This window comes from Motacilla alba, chromosome 2, assembly GCF_015832195.1.
Source record: "Motacilla alba alba isolate MOTALB_02 chromosome 2, Motacilla_alba_V1.0_pri, whole genome shotgun sequence".
Classification (NCBI taxonomy): Eukaryota; Metazoa; Chordata; class Aves; order Passeriformes; family Motacillidae; genus Motacilla; species Motacilla alba.
Genome location: NC_052017.1, coordinates 38,339,580 through 38,356,033, shown reverse-complemented (window position 1 = coordinate 38,356,033; position 16,454 = coordinate 38,339,580). Strand labels below are relative to the sequence as shown.

Sequence of the window (16,454 nt, the reverse complement as noted above, 5' to 3'; positions counted from 1 at the left end):
CTGCCATTTTGATGCTGTACACTGCCTTTGCTCTGCAATGCTGCAAGTAGTTCACAAGCAAGCAACAAAATGTTGCTGGCACCATCTGCTCCTTGGAAACCTGCCAATCATCATCCAAACCACTGAGAAGAGCTTGTGCTGGGATTTACTTTGTATCCATCCTTTCTGGAGGTTTGGCTTTTGCTGCTGTCCCCAGTAGCCCTACCAGCAGCTGTAGAGAGAGCTTTGATTCATTAGTGGGGAAAAGAATCTGCAATGTAGTAACAATTTCCATCAGGCTCATGGAGATGACCTCATCTCCTCAGTTTACAGCACATGTACATCACTGTGTCTGCAATGACCCAAAGTCACGGAACATTTTGTCCTCAGTAGTTACAGCTAACCTGAACATCACGTACACAAGGAACAGATATAAAAGGTGTATTTTGCCAGTAACTGAAATTCAGCCACTTTTGAAAATGGAAGAGCAGATCTTAAACACACAGCATCCTTCATTAGTGTCTCAGAGATGAACTGGGGGCTATGGTGTATGACTTTCGTAGTTGAGAGTAAATAGACAGGAAGCTCACAAAGGACAATGTCACCAAATTTGTTCCACACACTAGAGGCAACAAACCTCCTTATAAAAATGTTACAGGATTCACATGTTAAGATATCTCAATATTGGAGGGGGAAAAGAAAAATGGGGCAGTGTGCCGTAATGCTACTGGCAAAGAAAATCCTCCATAAATTCCATACTGACACCGCTAACATTTACCTGAAATGCAGTTTATTAATTTATCATAATCAATAATAACTGGTTTATGAGATCACAAATGCACAGTTCACCTCATTTATACTTATCTGTAATTTATGCACACAAAGCATCATTTTGTTCTACTATTTTTCATACTACAGCTTGTTTGGGTTTTTTTGCTACAATTGATATTGCATTGCTAATGCCTCTGCGAGTCTCTATTTACTGTAACTCTTGGCTGCCTGTGTACAATGGCAGCAGGCACTGGCTTCAGTGCTGTGACATATCTATTTAATTAACCCAGCTGTTCTCTCTACAGTGTGAAGTACCAAGCAACAATGCCATGCTGGAAAGCACAACTCATAAAACCAAAAAAAAAAAATTACAGTGCCACTTGGAAAATGAAACACAAATAAAGTCTGCTTGAAAAAAAATACAGATAACACATCCCTGTCTGCCTTGACAGGCCTCTGCTATTCAGTTAGATATTATACAATGTCACTGAAGACTTTTAGAAGTACCATGTCTTATTTTAAATCCACCTCCTTCATCTTGAATAAAATTAGCCATTTATCTGCATGTGAACAAAAATGGACCATTTTCTTAAAATAAAAAAATTTCAACAGCAGGCCTTTCCTGGTGGGGGTGTTCTTTTACCTATGCCAGTGTCCATTCTTAAAAATGCTTCTGCATAAGACATAAAATAGGAACATCTCCCAATGCAAGCTGATACTGCCTTTTCCTTGAAAGCTCATAATATCAAAATCAAACAAATTGGTCTGTTTATCAAGCTGTCACTTTGCAGCACGCTGAAGGGAAGGAGGAAAAATAAAGCATTCACTGAAGTTGAAGACTATGCAGCCATTGCACATGAACATTACAATAAATAAAACTTAGAAAACATCTCCTGCCCCTCGTGAGCTGGGCTTCAAAATGAGTCAGTTGTACCAATAAAAAAAAAACCAAACCAAAAAAGAACAACACCACGGCCAGTTTCTCTGAGACGCACTGTCTACACAGACACACTGGATGTGAAAATTATTTAAGTGCTTTGGAAGAACAGCATCCACTGGAGTTATATCCATATCCAAGGGTGCCTCCTGACCATGGCAGCTGGGACAAATGAGAGACGGCAGCTTCAATCAGTCTCTCCAGTCCTTCAGCAACCTCGAGAGCCTCAGCTCATACCCAGATGGAAATTAACTCAGTTACATCAAGTGAGAGACTGCTTGCTCTCCTTAAGTGCTGTCAGACCCTTCCTGCATTTTCAGCTGAGAACTGAGGAGGCTGTCAGTGGTTCCTGGACTGAGGGCATTTGTGTCACCCATGCCAAGGCACTCAGCACACGCCATGCAGGGTTTTCTTCACCCCACTGCTGAGGAGTGCAGACGACAGCCCTTTTTTGTGATGTGCCTACTTTGTGGGCACAACTGTGTCACGGAATGAAACCTGGACTGTTCATTTCAAAAGCACTTCCAGCCACTGATTCAGGTTGAGGCTACTATGAAAAAACTTCCCAAATGCTCTAGAATACAAGCAATTCAAACAGATACTAATACAGTAATACAGTCTGAATACAATTTATTGAAGTTGAAAAAAATATTTTATTTGTTGATGAAAGGATCTAAATCTTGCAGAGCTGCCGTTCTCACAGTAATGACCAGTAACAAGAGAAGGAAAAGCTGTCTAACACCACCTGGCCTCTTATACTCTTGGCTATTGCAGCTACAAGAGTTCCCAGGATTTTAAGTTCAGTGTACTGTCATTAAATCAATGTAATACAAATATATATCTAGTGTAGTGTTATTCACACACTCGCATCTATAGGTAGACAGACAGACATGTATAGGAAAACTTGCCTGTGAACTGAGAGTCGAACAAAATCGGCAAATTTCTACCTACCACACAATCTTGTTTCACCTGCTAAAGTCAAGATCCAGGTGAAGAAATTCTATGTTAGTACTTTATTTTCTGAAGTTTCTGAACAACAAAAGTTTCTTAAAATACTTCACCCAGGGTACATACCCAGAAACCCACAAATTAGGAGAGATGCACCTAAATCTATTTATGGAGTAAGGTGGAACACGAACCTGGAAGCCAATTAACTGAAAGGAAAAACATTTCGATTGATGTCGACATTCAAGGCACTCAAGAGACTGCATTCCCTGCAAGCTAAGAGCAGAGAGAAAGAAACAAGAAAAAGAATTCTCTATTAGAAGACCATCCTACAAATGTAGACCTAGAAATGTACTGACCTTTCCTGTGACCCTTTCAGAAAAGTGATTTTTGTGAAGCCTTTGGTTCTGTAAGCACAGCATTTTATCGCCTTTCCCAAACCCACAATATGCTTTGTAGCTCTTCCCTGAAACAAACCAATCTACACAAATATTTCAAGCTTATTTTTTTAATTCTCACAGTTGTTCATCGCTACAGTTCACCTTTAGCAGTACCTTCCTGTAAGATAATGCTGCATGTCCTCATGTCCCTCTCAACTTCTTTGGGACTACCGCTACATGACACATCAGCCCACTAAATAATGCAATTCAGACTCTCCAGGAAAAGACATACACAACTTTCATTTTAACCAGACTGACTGACTGAAGTAAAATCTCACTCAGCTATTCAGATTGGCACAGTTGCTAACAATGGATTTCCCAACTATTAAATCCTCAAGCTGATCAGTAGGAAAAATCCTACTTCACCAGTGGGGTGAAGTAGGATCGTGTTCCACAACACCACTAAGTGGTTGTCTTATTCTACTGTTTTGTAGGAGGATATAATGGTGACCCCCCAGCCAAGAAACAGGGCAAAGAGCAGCTCCTCAGAGCTTTCTCCTTTGCCTCCACCAACTACTGTTTACCATCTTTCACGACTTGAGAACTTTCTCTTCACAATGGGAAAATTAATACTTTGCCCAAGAATCCAACCTGGCTGCAAATAATTAGTTTACATAAAGAAACTGGAACACTTGATTTATGTCAGCACCCAAAACCTACAGTCAAACCAACAAACCACTCTGATTTGTGTCTGCAATATTTGTCTGCCATTGCTGGGCTAAAAAAAAAAAAAAAAACCACCGTGAAAAAAATTCTAAAAATTACATAACAATAGATTCTATACAGGACAGTTTGTGACACATACTTCAGCATAAATCATGAGAAACAAAGATGAAAACAAAAATGAAAGCCAGGTTAACAAAACATTTTCACTAGTATGACTAAAAATTTGAATCACTACTTACTTTATCCTAAAGCAGTTCACCCACTTCAGTTGAAAATAGAAGAATCAAAAGAAAAAAAACTACTGCTGTAAATGCCAGAAAAAAATTTTAAAAATATTCAAAAGCAAATATAAATCGGAAATGGAATACTGAAGATTCTTGCATGCATTAAGAAATCTGCAAGGACAAGCAAAACGCTACACTGAAATAAAATATAACTTTCTTATTAAGGCATCCTTAACAGAGTTGCAACTAGTTAAACACCAGTTGTTCCTTTGAGATAAGCAACAACACTGTCTCCACCTTAATTTTAGATTTTCATCCCACCATTTCCTTGCCTAGGTATTTCAAATATGTTTACCTTCTGCAGCATTGCAGGGAGGTAAAACTTTCCTTTCTTGTTAATTTTTGTTAATAGTTGTCCTACTTAGCTGCAAGCCAAGCACTTGAGGTTCAACTCTAGAGCAAATTCGTGTTACTCTCAGCTCCCTGACCCCCAGCCAAGCTGAACCTACAAGAGTATCCTGAATTTTTCTGCTGATGGAAGATTTCATCAGTGAAGAACCAGGCACCACAGACCATCACTCTTCCTCATGTGCTCCGTACTTCACCACCCTGACTGAATCAGTAGCAAAAGGGAACTACCAGTGAGCACAGTAGTTCCTAAGTAGGTCATCACTGCATTTCAGAGGCGAGGGCAGTTTTACAGAACATAACTCCTTTACATTCTGTAGTGGTAGGAAAAGGTACTTTCCTGAGCCCCAAGCCCGGCCAACTGGTTCATCCCATAATTACCGTATTGTTATGCAGTAACCTACCCCAGTTCCACTAGGGTGCCATAAATCAGGCCTCACATTCAGGGAGGCTGTAAAACCATCAGATGCAGATAGCCTGTGTCCAGCTACGGTCTAGTGAGAGTGCTCTGAAAAAACTGACAGTAGGAAACTTTACCATTGTCATCTGCTGACCAAGGCGAGCACAATGTTTGTGATACAAGAGGCCGATGTCTACCAGACACCCAGGAGGGAGCTGAGGTGCAGCCTTTTGCTGCAGAGGTCTCTCTCGGCATTCACTTTCATCAGCTCCAGCGCAATATTTTCAAAACCTCCCCCTGGGTGCTGTCCTTCAAGCCTTTTCTAGGTATCCAGCCTCAAATTTGATTTTCCTCCTTTTATTCTCCCGATTCTTCAAAGATCATTCCAGAAAGCTGATTTGATTAGAAGTCTCTTTTAACGTAAGCAATTCATCCTCACACACGCGGAACTGTTGATTCACCTTTTCTTTAATTTCATTTTGCCTGACTTTCATTTGAGCTATCTCAATTTTAACCTCTGTTAAAGCTCCATCTACCTTGTTTACTGTTTCTTTGATTTGAAAGATCTCCTCCATTAAGTCCTTAAGCGACAACTCCGTGGCCATTTTTGGCTCCAGCTGTTTGTCAGGAGAGGTCAGCCACTGCCTCAGTCTTTTATTTGTCTGGAGCAACATTCAAATTGTTTTCAGAGCAATTGTTTTCTTCTCATTTCCTGCCATCTCTGTTTGAAAATAATAACGAATTACCTCAATTCTAAGGAAGGTTCCATCCCTTTACTTCATTATCAAGAGCAGGGAGAAAGGCTGTTTCAGAGATTGGCACCCTGCACAAATTTCCTCAAGTCTTGCTTGAGGAATAATAGTGCAGGAACAGTGAAAAGTTATCTTCTACATGTATACAGGATCCTGCAAGAAAGCACTTGAGGCTTCAGAAAATTCACCTTCTGAAAATCCTGCCAGGCAGGTAAGCATTAGATCTTCTGAACAAGAGGGCCAGTAGCAAAAACACTTCATTTAAAACTTGCATACTAAACCAAAGTTCTGGGGTTTTTTCCTCTTTGTTTTTTTGGTTTTTTGGGTTTTTTTTTTTTTTTTTTGAGTTTTTTTTTCCCAGCTCTGGTTAGCAGGATCAGTTCCTTAGCAGGACAGGAAGCCTGAGGCAGCTCTGGAAATAGGTTTCCTGCCTCGATACGGAGTTGCCAGACTATATTTTCTCCTCTAAACACACACAAAATGTGCTCAAAGGAATGCATCCAACACACAGAACTGATGAAAGAGTAGCTTTAGATCAGAAAACAGCCTTTCTCAAACAAACCTTTATACTTTGGTCTATTATTTCATGTCAAGAAGGAAGATACAGAGACTTAAGATGTGTATTTAAGTGAGAGGGTTATTTGTTTTTACAAGTATCTTTACTTTAAATCATATCCCAGCTGTTACTAAGCCCACCTGAGAATTAGCATGCTGTAGATTAATATTTTACTTTAAAACTCTAGATTTTTTTTTCATTTTGAGCACACTGTTCCCTTCCCCCTCACGTACACAAAAAATGTCACAATGAGATTCATGCACTACCCTACAGACACAAAACCATATTATTTTGTATGCCCTCCCAGGGGAAACATATCCCACCTTTACTGGACACTTCTCTTTAAATGATATGAGTCCTTATCTATAGGAACCCTTCCCCTCCATGGCTGAGCTGAAAGGCTGGATAACTAGCTTATATGTGATGCCCTATCTTTAAGGCAGCTAATCTGAAGTGAAAATGAATCTCACACTTAACACACTTTTTTCCCAAGTGGATTCATTTCTAGTTTTAACATTAAATTTCTGCTCCATTAAGGAGTGTTTCTATTAGAAGCTGTTTTTCTAACACTACAGAATCTCTACCATATCAAAGAAATGTTTCAGTATTACCTATAAACTGTTTTTGCAATAATTTTACTACAGTATTGTGACTTTCTTACACTACAAACCTGTGCTTCTCACAAAACAGAAATGCAAAGTTAGATTCCTAACCTACTAAAGGACACCTAGCCACAGAGACTCAAAAATACTTAAGTGATTTACAAAACTCCACTGAATTAACCTGACAGGCAGTTTATATTTTTGACCTTTGACTTAGCGGAGGCAAATATTTGCAGAGAGAAGATGGGTTATCAGGCTTTTGCATATACAATCTCAGGCCAGATTCTTTACAAGAATGAAACTGCAAAACGGTCTTTTTCCATCCCAAATGAGCATTTTAACACCTCCCACAAGAAAGAGAATCCTGATGTAAAGTCTTAATATATACTCTTCATCAGAGTATATATTTATAGTATTCTTCATCAGAATACTGTAAAATTGTTCAGTAATAATTACAAGTCTCTAGAGTAGGAATGGAGTGGGGGGAAAAAAGGAACATCAGTGTACATAAAAAAGACTCATCACTTTTGCTTTAATCTATAAATAAGCAAACAAACAAGGAAATTTGAATACTTTCTTCTTGCACTAAAGAATGAACACACAAACGTTATCTCTCCTGGTGCAATCTATTTGGTATGTCATAAAACAGAAAACAAGCCAGCTGGGTCTTGAGTCCCATTCTCACTGGGGCCCCTTTCCACGGCCAGAGCAGGGCAGAGCAGCCTCTGTTTCAAAGAAACCAAGCCCAGATGAATGAATGCACGGCCGAGCACAGGGGCTCCATAGCTGTAGCTATTAGGAGAAATCCAGAACAGGATGTAGGAAAACTGTACAAGCTGAGTCTAAGGAGACAGAGGCCACATCTGGATAAAAGATTAAATGTAAGTGTGCTACACACATACAGGACAGAAAAATAAAATTACTGGGACCTAAACTGAGACATATCACAGTGACAACACAAAGAATAAACAGCAGCTCTGTGAGCTATGTTTGCTTACCAAGCAAGGAATGGAACCTCATGAAAAATTATCATTTTAAATGACCATAATGCTGGGATACAAAACCAGCACATTTGCAGACTGATATTTCTAATCTTTACTTAATGTCCGTAGAAGCGATTGTGTAAAATAAACCACTAAAAATTCCTAGCCAAGCAAAAAGCCTGATAATTTAACTTCCTGGCTTGGCTTCCAAAGACTAATGCAAAGTTTAGTAGCTGCACAGTCAAATAAATCTTTCAACTACAGCTTCTTTTTTTTTCTTTTTTTTTTGAGAAAATGGTAAATATGGTATTTTCCATATTATATACCAGAGCTACAGTCAGACCCCAAGAATGTAGATCTTTCAACCATTCATTACAGAAAATATTGCTTGAGGGAAACTGCTTTAAACTGATTTATGTGGTAGACACCCCAGTCAAATTGGACAATGTGGCAGATGGTAATGGATTTATGCATATTTATGTAGCATGTATTTACTTGTCGACTTTGTTATCCATCTTTTGCCCCTTCCAAAAGTAGATGGCAATTTATAACAACTGTGATGCTGTGACTGGCTGACACTCCCTTTGCAGCCCTTCCTCTGGACAGGCTAAAAAGCAGCATCCTTTGTGCAGCTATTTTAATTGTTTTACAGTTTTATTACAAAACATCCTGTCTGTTACACTTGCTTCCTGAGGCTATCATAACAATGTTAGTTGCCACTGCTTAAATCTGCCTTGGGGTATCTGTTTTTACAGTTACAATTAAAGTCAGTATGTAGTTCACCAATATGTTAACATTAATTTGTCTTTTAATTTATTTGACCTTTTAAACTAAGCAAGTAACAGAGGTGAGGGATGCACAAAGTTCAGCTACTATACATTTCGGCAATAAGGTGGTTTTAGGTTCTTTTCCAACAAAACATTCAAACGTTCAGTTGCAAGTGCTTTTGTTTGTTCTCAATCTCTTCAGAAAAGGCAAAATATATTCACATTGCATTTAATATGCATGTGTTTTATATAACACTAATGCATATAGCACCAGTACAACCTTTAAAATTCATAAAAGAGCAACTGAGCAATCTGAGAAGTTTCTAAAACCTTGATGCACTAAAACCACTGCAACTCTTACAAATCCTTATATTACCAAGGATTGTTTACAGAACACATCAGAACTGATGCCAAAACAAAGAACACAAGGAACCAAATTATCAGAGAGCAATAAACTGCTTTGGTTTTGGAGTCATTTTCTCTTGCAGACATGGCAAATGTAAGGAAAAAAAAAATGTTATCAGTAACTTCTGGTGCCCTTTGCTCTCATTGAAAAATGCAGCCCTGTATCTGCATGCCTTATACTGGTCTCTTGAATTTGATGCAAAAACACCCAGGGACACATTTCAATATTTAAGATAACTCATACATGCAAAATACCATTTAAAAAAGTTGTTATAAATATATGCAGCTTTATACTGATCACCTATTAATTTAAAGTGTATTTAAGTAAGTCTCCCAAGCTGCAGGAAGGATCCCCAGACAAAATTTCAGGACCACTTTAAGCTAAATCTAAGCTACACTGGCGCAGCTTCCCCACGTTTTTGGTACCATGCCCTTTGCCTATGGGCATCATTGTGAGCTGCTGAGTCTGTCTAAAACCCTGATGAGAGGGGTACCACCCACATCAAGAGCACTCCCTGGTAAATTAGAGGTGGGGGGATGGTGAGGAAAGACTCATCAAATGGTCATTTAGTGTCAGAACCATTCAAGCTCAAGCAAGAGGCAGTAGAGAGGGAGGGAAGCTTGGAAAAAAAAGGCTAAAAGGGAGAAAAGACCAAATGAAAACAGCCACTACCATCTAATAAAAAATTAATCCTCATAAAAAAAGATAGGAATTCATTCACTCCCTCCTGGTTGATTGAAGCATTTGACTCCTTTTCTCACAGACCTCCCCCCCCAAGACAACCAAAGCTTTAAACTGCTATTGCCATCTTCCTCCCAAGTTCCCAAGCCTCTCTCAGCTGCAAAAGCCCTTACTCAGCTCTGCTCCTGAGCATCTACAACCTCCAGCCTTCATTTTTCTGCAGCCCAGGCATCACCAATTAACACAAATAATTGCAACAAATGACAACCAAAAAAAAAAAAAAAGGTTTTTTTGGATGAGGGGGGGGAAAAGGCTGTATTAAAATAATTAAAATACAAGAGAGATTTTTTAAATATTTAGTTTTGGCATCAACAATGGAAATTCATTTTGCGTCTGTGTGACTCAATTTTAACATCTGAATAGTGCATACTATTCTTAGAGATACACAATGGCACTCAAAACAAACACTCAAATTTAAGAAACAACCCACCAACCAAACCACCCTGGGCCAGTTATGTATCCTTCTGTTTCCCCTGTGCTGCCAGCAGAACAACCAAGCTGCCATGGGATTTAGTGCAGCGAGCTGTGGAAATAAGAAATCAGGCTGTGCCTCACCTAAGCACTGAGGCCACACAATATGAAGAAAAATGCTACGGCTGGAAGTGGTTGTCGGTCAATTACTCACCCTTTAAAATCCTATTATCTTCCAATTCTGCCGAGGAAAAAAAGGCACTGCTGAACACAGAAAGGCAGAACAAACACTATCTTTTTAACCAAATGTGTCCGAAAGAGTTTGTCTCTCCATATGCTGCCAGTCACCCAGTTGAAAAGCTTAGTTCTGACCGGGTGGCTCCCAGCACCAAGAGAAGTTAATGGCATTTTAAGAAGAGAGGTGTATGTGGCAATATTTGACTTAAGGCTGTTTAGCACACCGTGGCTACAGAGTAAGCAACAGAGATGAATTCTAGATAAAGCAGATAAAAAGAATGCAAAACCTAGCCAAAAGAAAGACTAATGCCTGCCAGGTAAAACGCAAAACTATGTGTCAAGAATAATATTCAGTAATGAGGCAGCAAGACAGATTCAAAATATATTTCTAGCAGAGTGGAGGATCAGTGCTCTTGCCATTACAGAAACCTGCTTGAGTGCCCCCACATCAGTGTACCCCTTTCACACTGCTAAAGGCATAAATTATGGTACAGATTTATCAGATGCCATTCTGTGCTGGACAAAAAGAATAAACTTCGGTCTGGTTTAAAGAATAAAGCTTTGCTCTGGTTTAAAATGTGATAGACTCTCTAATAAGTTGACCACCAACAGGATATTCATCCCACAGTCTGAACCCCAAAAATCTTCATAGCATCCCTCCCTCTCCTCATAATTGCATATCAACATCAAAAAGCCTTAGCATAATTAAAACAGGGCCACTGCAGAGGGACTGAATTTCCCTCTGCCCTGTGGAGATGAGACTGCATCACATACAGCCTGAAGGGAAGCGAAGGAGACCACAGGATCCTGCACAGCTCTCCAGAGCTGGCTGGTCCAGAGCACCATGAGGGAAGGAAAACAACTGCGGAAAGGTGTGTGCTTAAAGCTGCTCTTCCCTGGCAATATCGGTGTGAAGGATTATTTCCCAGGGACAGAAGCCCTCTGCTGGTCAACGCTTTTTGTAAGATGATTTACAGCAACTAAACGCATGCAGGTTTTAATTAGTCCCTGTGTTTCCTACAAAATAGAGCTGTGAATGAGAAATGCAAAAGCACTTTCCTTTTGAGGAAAAATCCACTAACCAGAGTACAGCAATCAAATCTTTTTTATTCTTATTAACTGGGCAGCTTCTGTTTTGTTATTTCAAAAAAATGCTGTTCACCCCATAGTTAAATATGTAATCAGTTTCAAAAAGTCTTCATGACTTGAAACAGTGCTGACATCACATATACACTCAACACCTCTTTCACTGTTCACACAAAAATGACATGAACTATTCAAATAAAACGTTACTGACATAAGTACTCGACCCTGCAATTTGTTCTCCAGCACATGTATTTAATATTTAAATGCATTAAATTTTTCAAACTTTTAAATATTTAATATTGCTATTACACATCTGAATTGTATTTTACATTTTCAATATTATGTATAAGAATAAAAAAAGGCATTACCTCACCTTCCCATGAAATGAGAACACTGGTCCTTAAAGTAAAACAAGTCTAGTTTTGGTTTTGACTGTGAGCAGGCCTCCTAGATGCAGTACTGAAATTTATTAGCTGTATTTTTAAGGCTAATTCTATTTTTGGTAGCTACTCAAAAGTGGAATTATTTTCCTGGGAGGGATAGTTAAGTAATGTTTTCAGACACATCCCTCAAAGTTCAGCATGAAGAATTAATTCTTGATTTCTTCAAAATATCAAAGGCTTGTTCCAGCTAAAAAAAGAGCCTCTCTAGACAAGTCAATCTTCAAAAATACACAGGCTTTATCATGCAAACAAATACACAAACAAACACAGGATTCCTGTCTCAACACCACTCTAGAGCTCTTATTATTTATTTATTGTTATTACTGATTCAGTTAAGAATCAGCCTTTACAGTCTAGTGCTTTACTCATGCACCAAGAGTAAAGGTTGATCCTGAACCCTTATCGTTTTCGTTACAAGTTCAGCATCTAGCATCTAACAAAACTCTGAAAAAAAAAATTAAATTTTTTCTTCACATTCCTTAGTCCAAAGCTCTTAGGCCACAATTTTGCAGTTCAGTGCATTTATGGCTGGCATCTTTAAATCTACCCATAATAAAGAAACCAAGGAAAATACCTAAATAAAAGACATCAAATCAGGTGCAGTCCTACAGATGCAAATGTTGTTATGTGGTGGAAGCAGTATATTTCTAAATCTCAAACAGTTAATCAAAGCAATACAGACCATTACAAAAGAGACACCTGCTACTAAGATACCCTTAAAAATTGTTTTAAAATCCAATACAGCAGGATTCTTATAAATTGAGCTAATGCCATTATAAATTAATTACAGAAGAATCCCCCTGACAAAGGAGGTAGTAACCAGCATGGCACAGCACACCATTTCCCCACCTGTGTAACCCTAATCAGCTGGTCAATACCAGACAAGTCACTGCTTGGCTGCCAATGTATACTTTGTATGTCAGTCAAAAACTCACATTTATCTAATGTGAGTCAGCAAAATGGAATGTTTATCCAACCAGCTCAAAAGTTCTGGCTCACAGGTACCAAAATTTGCCCAAGTATCCAAGTTTAGCTAGCAGCCAAATCCTTTTTCCACAGAAAAAAATCTGAATGAAAATGCAACAGGATTCTTCTAGAGAAAATGCAGTAGTCTGCCCTCAAGATCTGAATGACCTACAATAAAACACCCAGTTCATCACTCTTGTTAACAAATTATTACAGCTCCAGCCAATAGCCTCATTCATATGCACTGAATTCAAGTTGCTGATACCTTAAATCTGCTATTTTCTTATTTCTTAGCATCTAATTTTATAACCCCAGGCAGCAAAGCTCTCCTATGTGTTTCCTGAGTGACTTTCTAGAATTTTTTTTCAATGATAGAGAGAATTTCTATTAAATTATATTACACTTACAACCACTCATGTCAAGAGGAGGACTGATTCTTTAGGCTCAACACCCAGACTTCTTTGAGGTGATCACAGGGAGCAACCACCACGTTGCTGTCCTCCAGACCCCAACCAGATGAGAAGGAAAATGCTCTGTTCTCCTTGCAGGACAGAAACAGAAGTTATGGGTGCCAGCCTAAGATCCAGGCAGGAATTGGCTCCTGTAGACACAAACTCTTTCTGCCTGTTCAGTCCAAGCTTTCCGCTCCTCCTTTCCCTCAATGCCCTTGGGTGCTACTGTCCTCCATGTTCCAGAGAAGGAAATGGATACAAAAGACCTGTTAAATAAAAGCATTGCACCCACACAGGGTGTGGTTTTCCAGAAAAGGGCATTCTCAGACAGTCTGCAAAAAGGCACAACTTCAAAACATCATTTTTGAAGAGAAAAAAATATAATAATAATCATAGGACAAATCACATCCTGTGGAAAGTAACTTGTGCCACATCATATTCTCTCAAGAATACTCTACATAGCTAACAAAAGAGCTAAAAACTGTAACTGCAATTACAACATCATGTTAATACTTAAAACTCTTTTAACATAGCTCATCATTTGATATTTCTGACAAAGTACTTTCTGGACATACTACAAACATCTTGTGCTGGTTAAAAAGTCGAGCACCATCTCAAAGATTCAAGTTTATGAAAACCAACAGATAACGTTTATACTTAATTTTGAAGATTTAAGACAAGACTGGTGTTTCCACTTACATTAAAACCACTATTACGGGAACAAAAATGCAGATTTTAAAGCCTGGAGAAGACTGGACATCAATAAGCCAAGCTCTTGGCAGGACACTTACAAAGGGTGGAAGTTATTAAAAATAAATTGCTGTAAGCCTCAGTCCTAAATGTATTATGAAGCAAATGTACAGTTTAACCCATATTTCAGCAGAGCAAGTCTCCCTGAACTATGGAAGCTGAGAGCAGCTTGCCAAACCTATAGCACTAAGCCAACCAACCCTAAGACTGGTTCTTCAGCCCAACATGGAGTTGCATTAACTTCAAGAAGACTTTTAAAGGAGTGAGATGTCCTTAAAGCCAGTACAAAAGGCACAATCTGTCCCTGCAAAGTGCTGACCCAAAGCCCCAGGGTGTTAAAGGATGAGCAATGTGTTAACTGTATTAAATAGTTATGGTATTAACATTTACCAGTTTTTAAGCAGTAGATCTCAAAGAGAATGAATGCATCAGTGCTGGGGAACCTGGAGCAAGGCATGGTTTGTGGTGACTCTGCAGAGCTGTAGTGAGAGCACTAAACTGCAGGGACCAGGACCAACCTCAGTGAGCTCCACAACAGGCACTGAGGGTAAGGCCAGGGAAAGCTGACACACACATGCACAGACACAGGAGAAAATAAAGGATTTCACTAAATGGAGTGACTCACATTGAACAGGCTAAATACAGAAGGACAAAATATGCACAGATCCATTCTGAAACAAATCAATCAAACTGAACATTGTTCTCCATAATGCAGAATATGTGCCACCTGAACAAAACAAAATATAAATATCTATTAACAAAAAGAGAAGTTCAGTCAAAAAGAAAATCATGCCAAGTACCAGAAACAGATCAGCGCATTTGACAGCATAAGACAGTATCTCTAATGGAAGCACTCAAATCAGTTATAATTGTGAGAGCCCAGGTATACCACAGCACCTGTGGCACAGGGCAGCCAGGGTGTCTCACTAGGGGTTGTGCCAAAACACAGCCCCCAGCCTTGTCCTGCACACTAGCACCAATGCCACCCATGTGGGCACCTCTCAAACATGGAGTTTGGGTTCAGGTTTCTACTGCTCCTAGTTCATTCACGCTGCCAAGAAGTATGTAACAGTCTTCATGTTAAACAGGAATAAAATTCACAACTATTAATGAGGCCAGCAGGACTTAACAGTGCCAGAGCAACATAGGTTTCCTACTGTTCCTCCAAAGTCATTAAGTAATGAGAGTTTCTGATCACTTTGAGTCTCCCTTATATCTGATAGAGCACTATACAGTCTGAGAGTACCTTGAAATCCAGGCCACAGCATACAGAGTAATTGGAGGGCAAGTCACATGGCTTAGAAAAGAGAAACAAACTGCAATTCTAAAATTAACAATGATGACTGGAAGATACCTTGTATCTCCAATGCAGAACTGAGAATTTGTGGTTTTATTTGTAGCAAAATTAATGATCAGTAAACACATGAACACTGATAAAATTGTATCTTTTTTGAGCCACAACTTAGCAATGTGCTGCTCCGTATTTATCCCTCCGGAGTCTATCTCTGCCCCTACACATTTGGGTTTAGCTCAGGTGGCAAAGCTCATGCTTGCTTGTGAAAATATTTCAAAGCCTGACATTAATTCCACAGGAATGGTGAAGAGGTTTTAAAAAAAGGTGAAGTAAGAACCATGTGTGGCAACCCAATTATGGGGCTATCACGCATCAGGTTTCTGTATTTTCGCACACAGATATTTGATGCAGGTAAAATAAAGGAGGTGTGCTCTGTTGAGGCTCCAGTGATGTTTAAACTTAGCATAAAGCAGAAAGATAGTAATGAAATAAATAAGTCTATGTGAGCACATCTCCTTTGGAACTTAAGTAAATGTATATAAGTGAGTCAACTTGAAGCTGCTGAGACATCTCTGAGCTGCACCACTCAGTCCTGTCATGTTCTCACTCTAGCAAACTATTTTTTCAGCATAGGTGAAAGGAGAAGGGGGGAAAGGAGATGGAAAAAAGGGAACGCAAGTAGGCCAGTGTTAAGAGAGTAATATGTTTAAGTGCCTGATTTTGCAGTTCACAACTCATTTTGTTTTGTATTCTGATAATTCCCTTTTCTCTGTTTTCTTCAACCTTCTTTAAGACCACATGAATTAATTTTCTTCCCCTACTTCCTCAATTTCTTTGCCTGGATATCCATTAATTTCTCTTTCACTTCTCCACTTTGGTTTCTCTCCTGTTCTCTCCCTTTTTGAATTTTTCCAAGTCAGCGGCCTTTTCTTATTTTTCTATTAAATATTAGATCTTTATTTCATGGTTGCTCTCTCCATCACCCCCGAAAAAATCCCATCAGTGTAGTTCAATAAGTTGTTGTACTAAACCAAATAATCCCTTCATGCAAGAAACATCTTTGAGGGCACCAGCAGGCCTGTTGGAGACAGGACAGCAGTATTACAGCACAGCTAATTAAGTACCTTTTCCTTCAAATTCCATATGGACTCTACTTTTACCATGATTAAGTAAGACTCATCATGGCAATTATCTTCTGGACTATGAACAATATTAAAGTGTAGCACATAATATTTCTA

At 39.0% G+C, this 16,454-nt stretch overlaps 1 protein-coding gene across 5 annotated transcripts in view; it reads right to left on the bottom strand.

The window, feature by feature from the left end:
• Positions 1 to 16,454, bottom strand: part of RARB (retinoic acid receptor beta) — a 319,525-nt gene that overhangs the window by 269,110 nt on the left and 33,961 nt on the right. The window contains exon 1 of one of the 5 annotated variants that reach the window (XM_038128358.1): positions 10,203 to 10,376. The exons of the other annotated variants lie outside the window; for them this stretch is intronic. The gene's annotated coding sequence lies outside the window, so the exon portion shown is untranslated. Of the gene's footprint in view, positions 1 to 10,202; positions 10,377 to 16,454 lie in introns of those variants that run through there. 5 annotated transcript variants of the gene reach the window in all.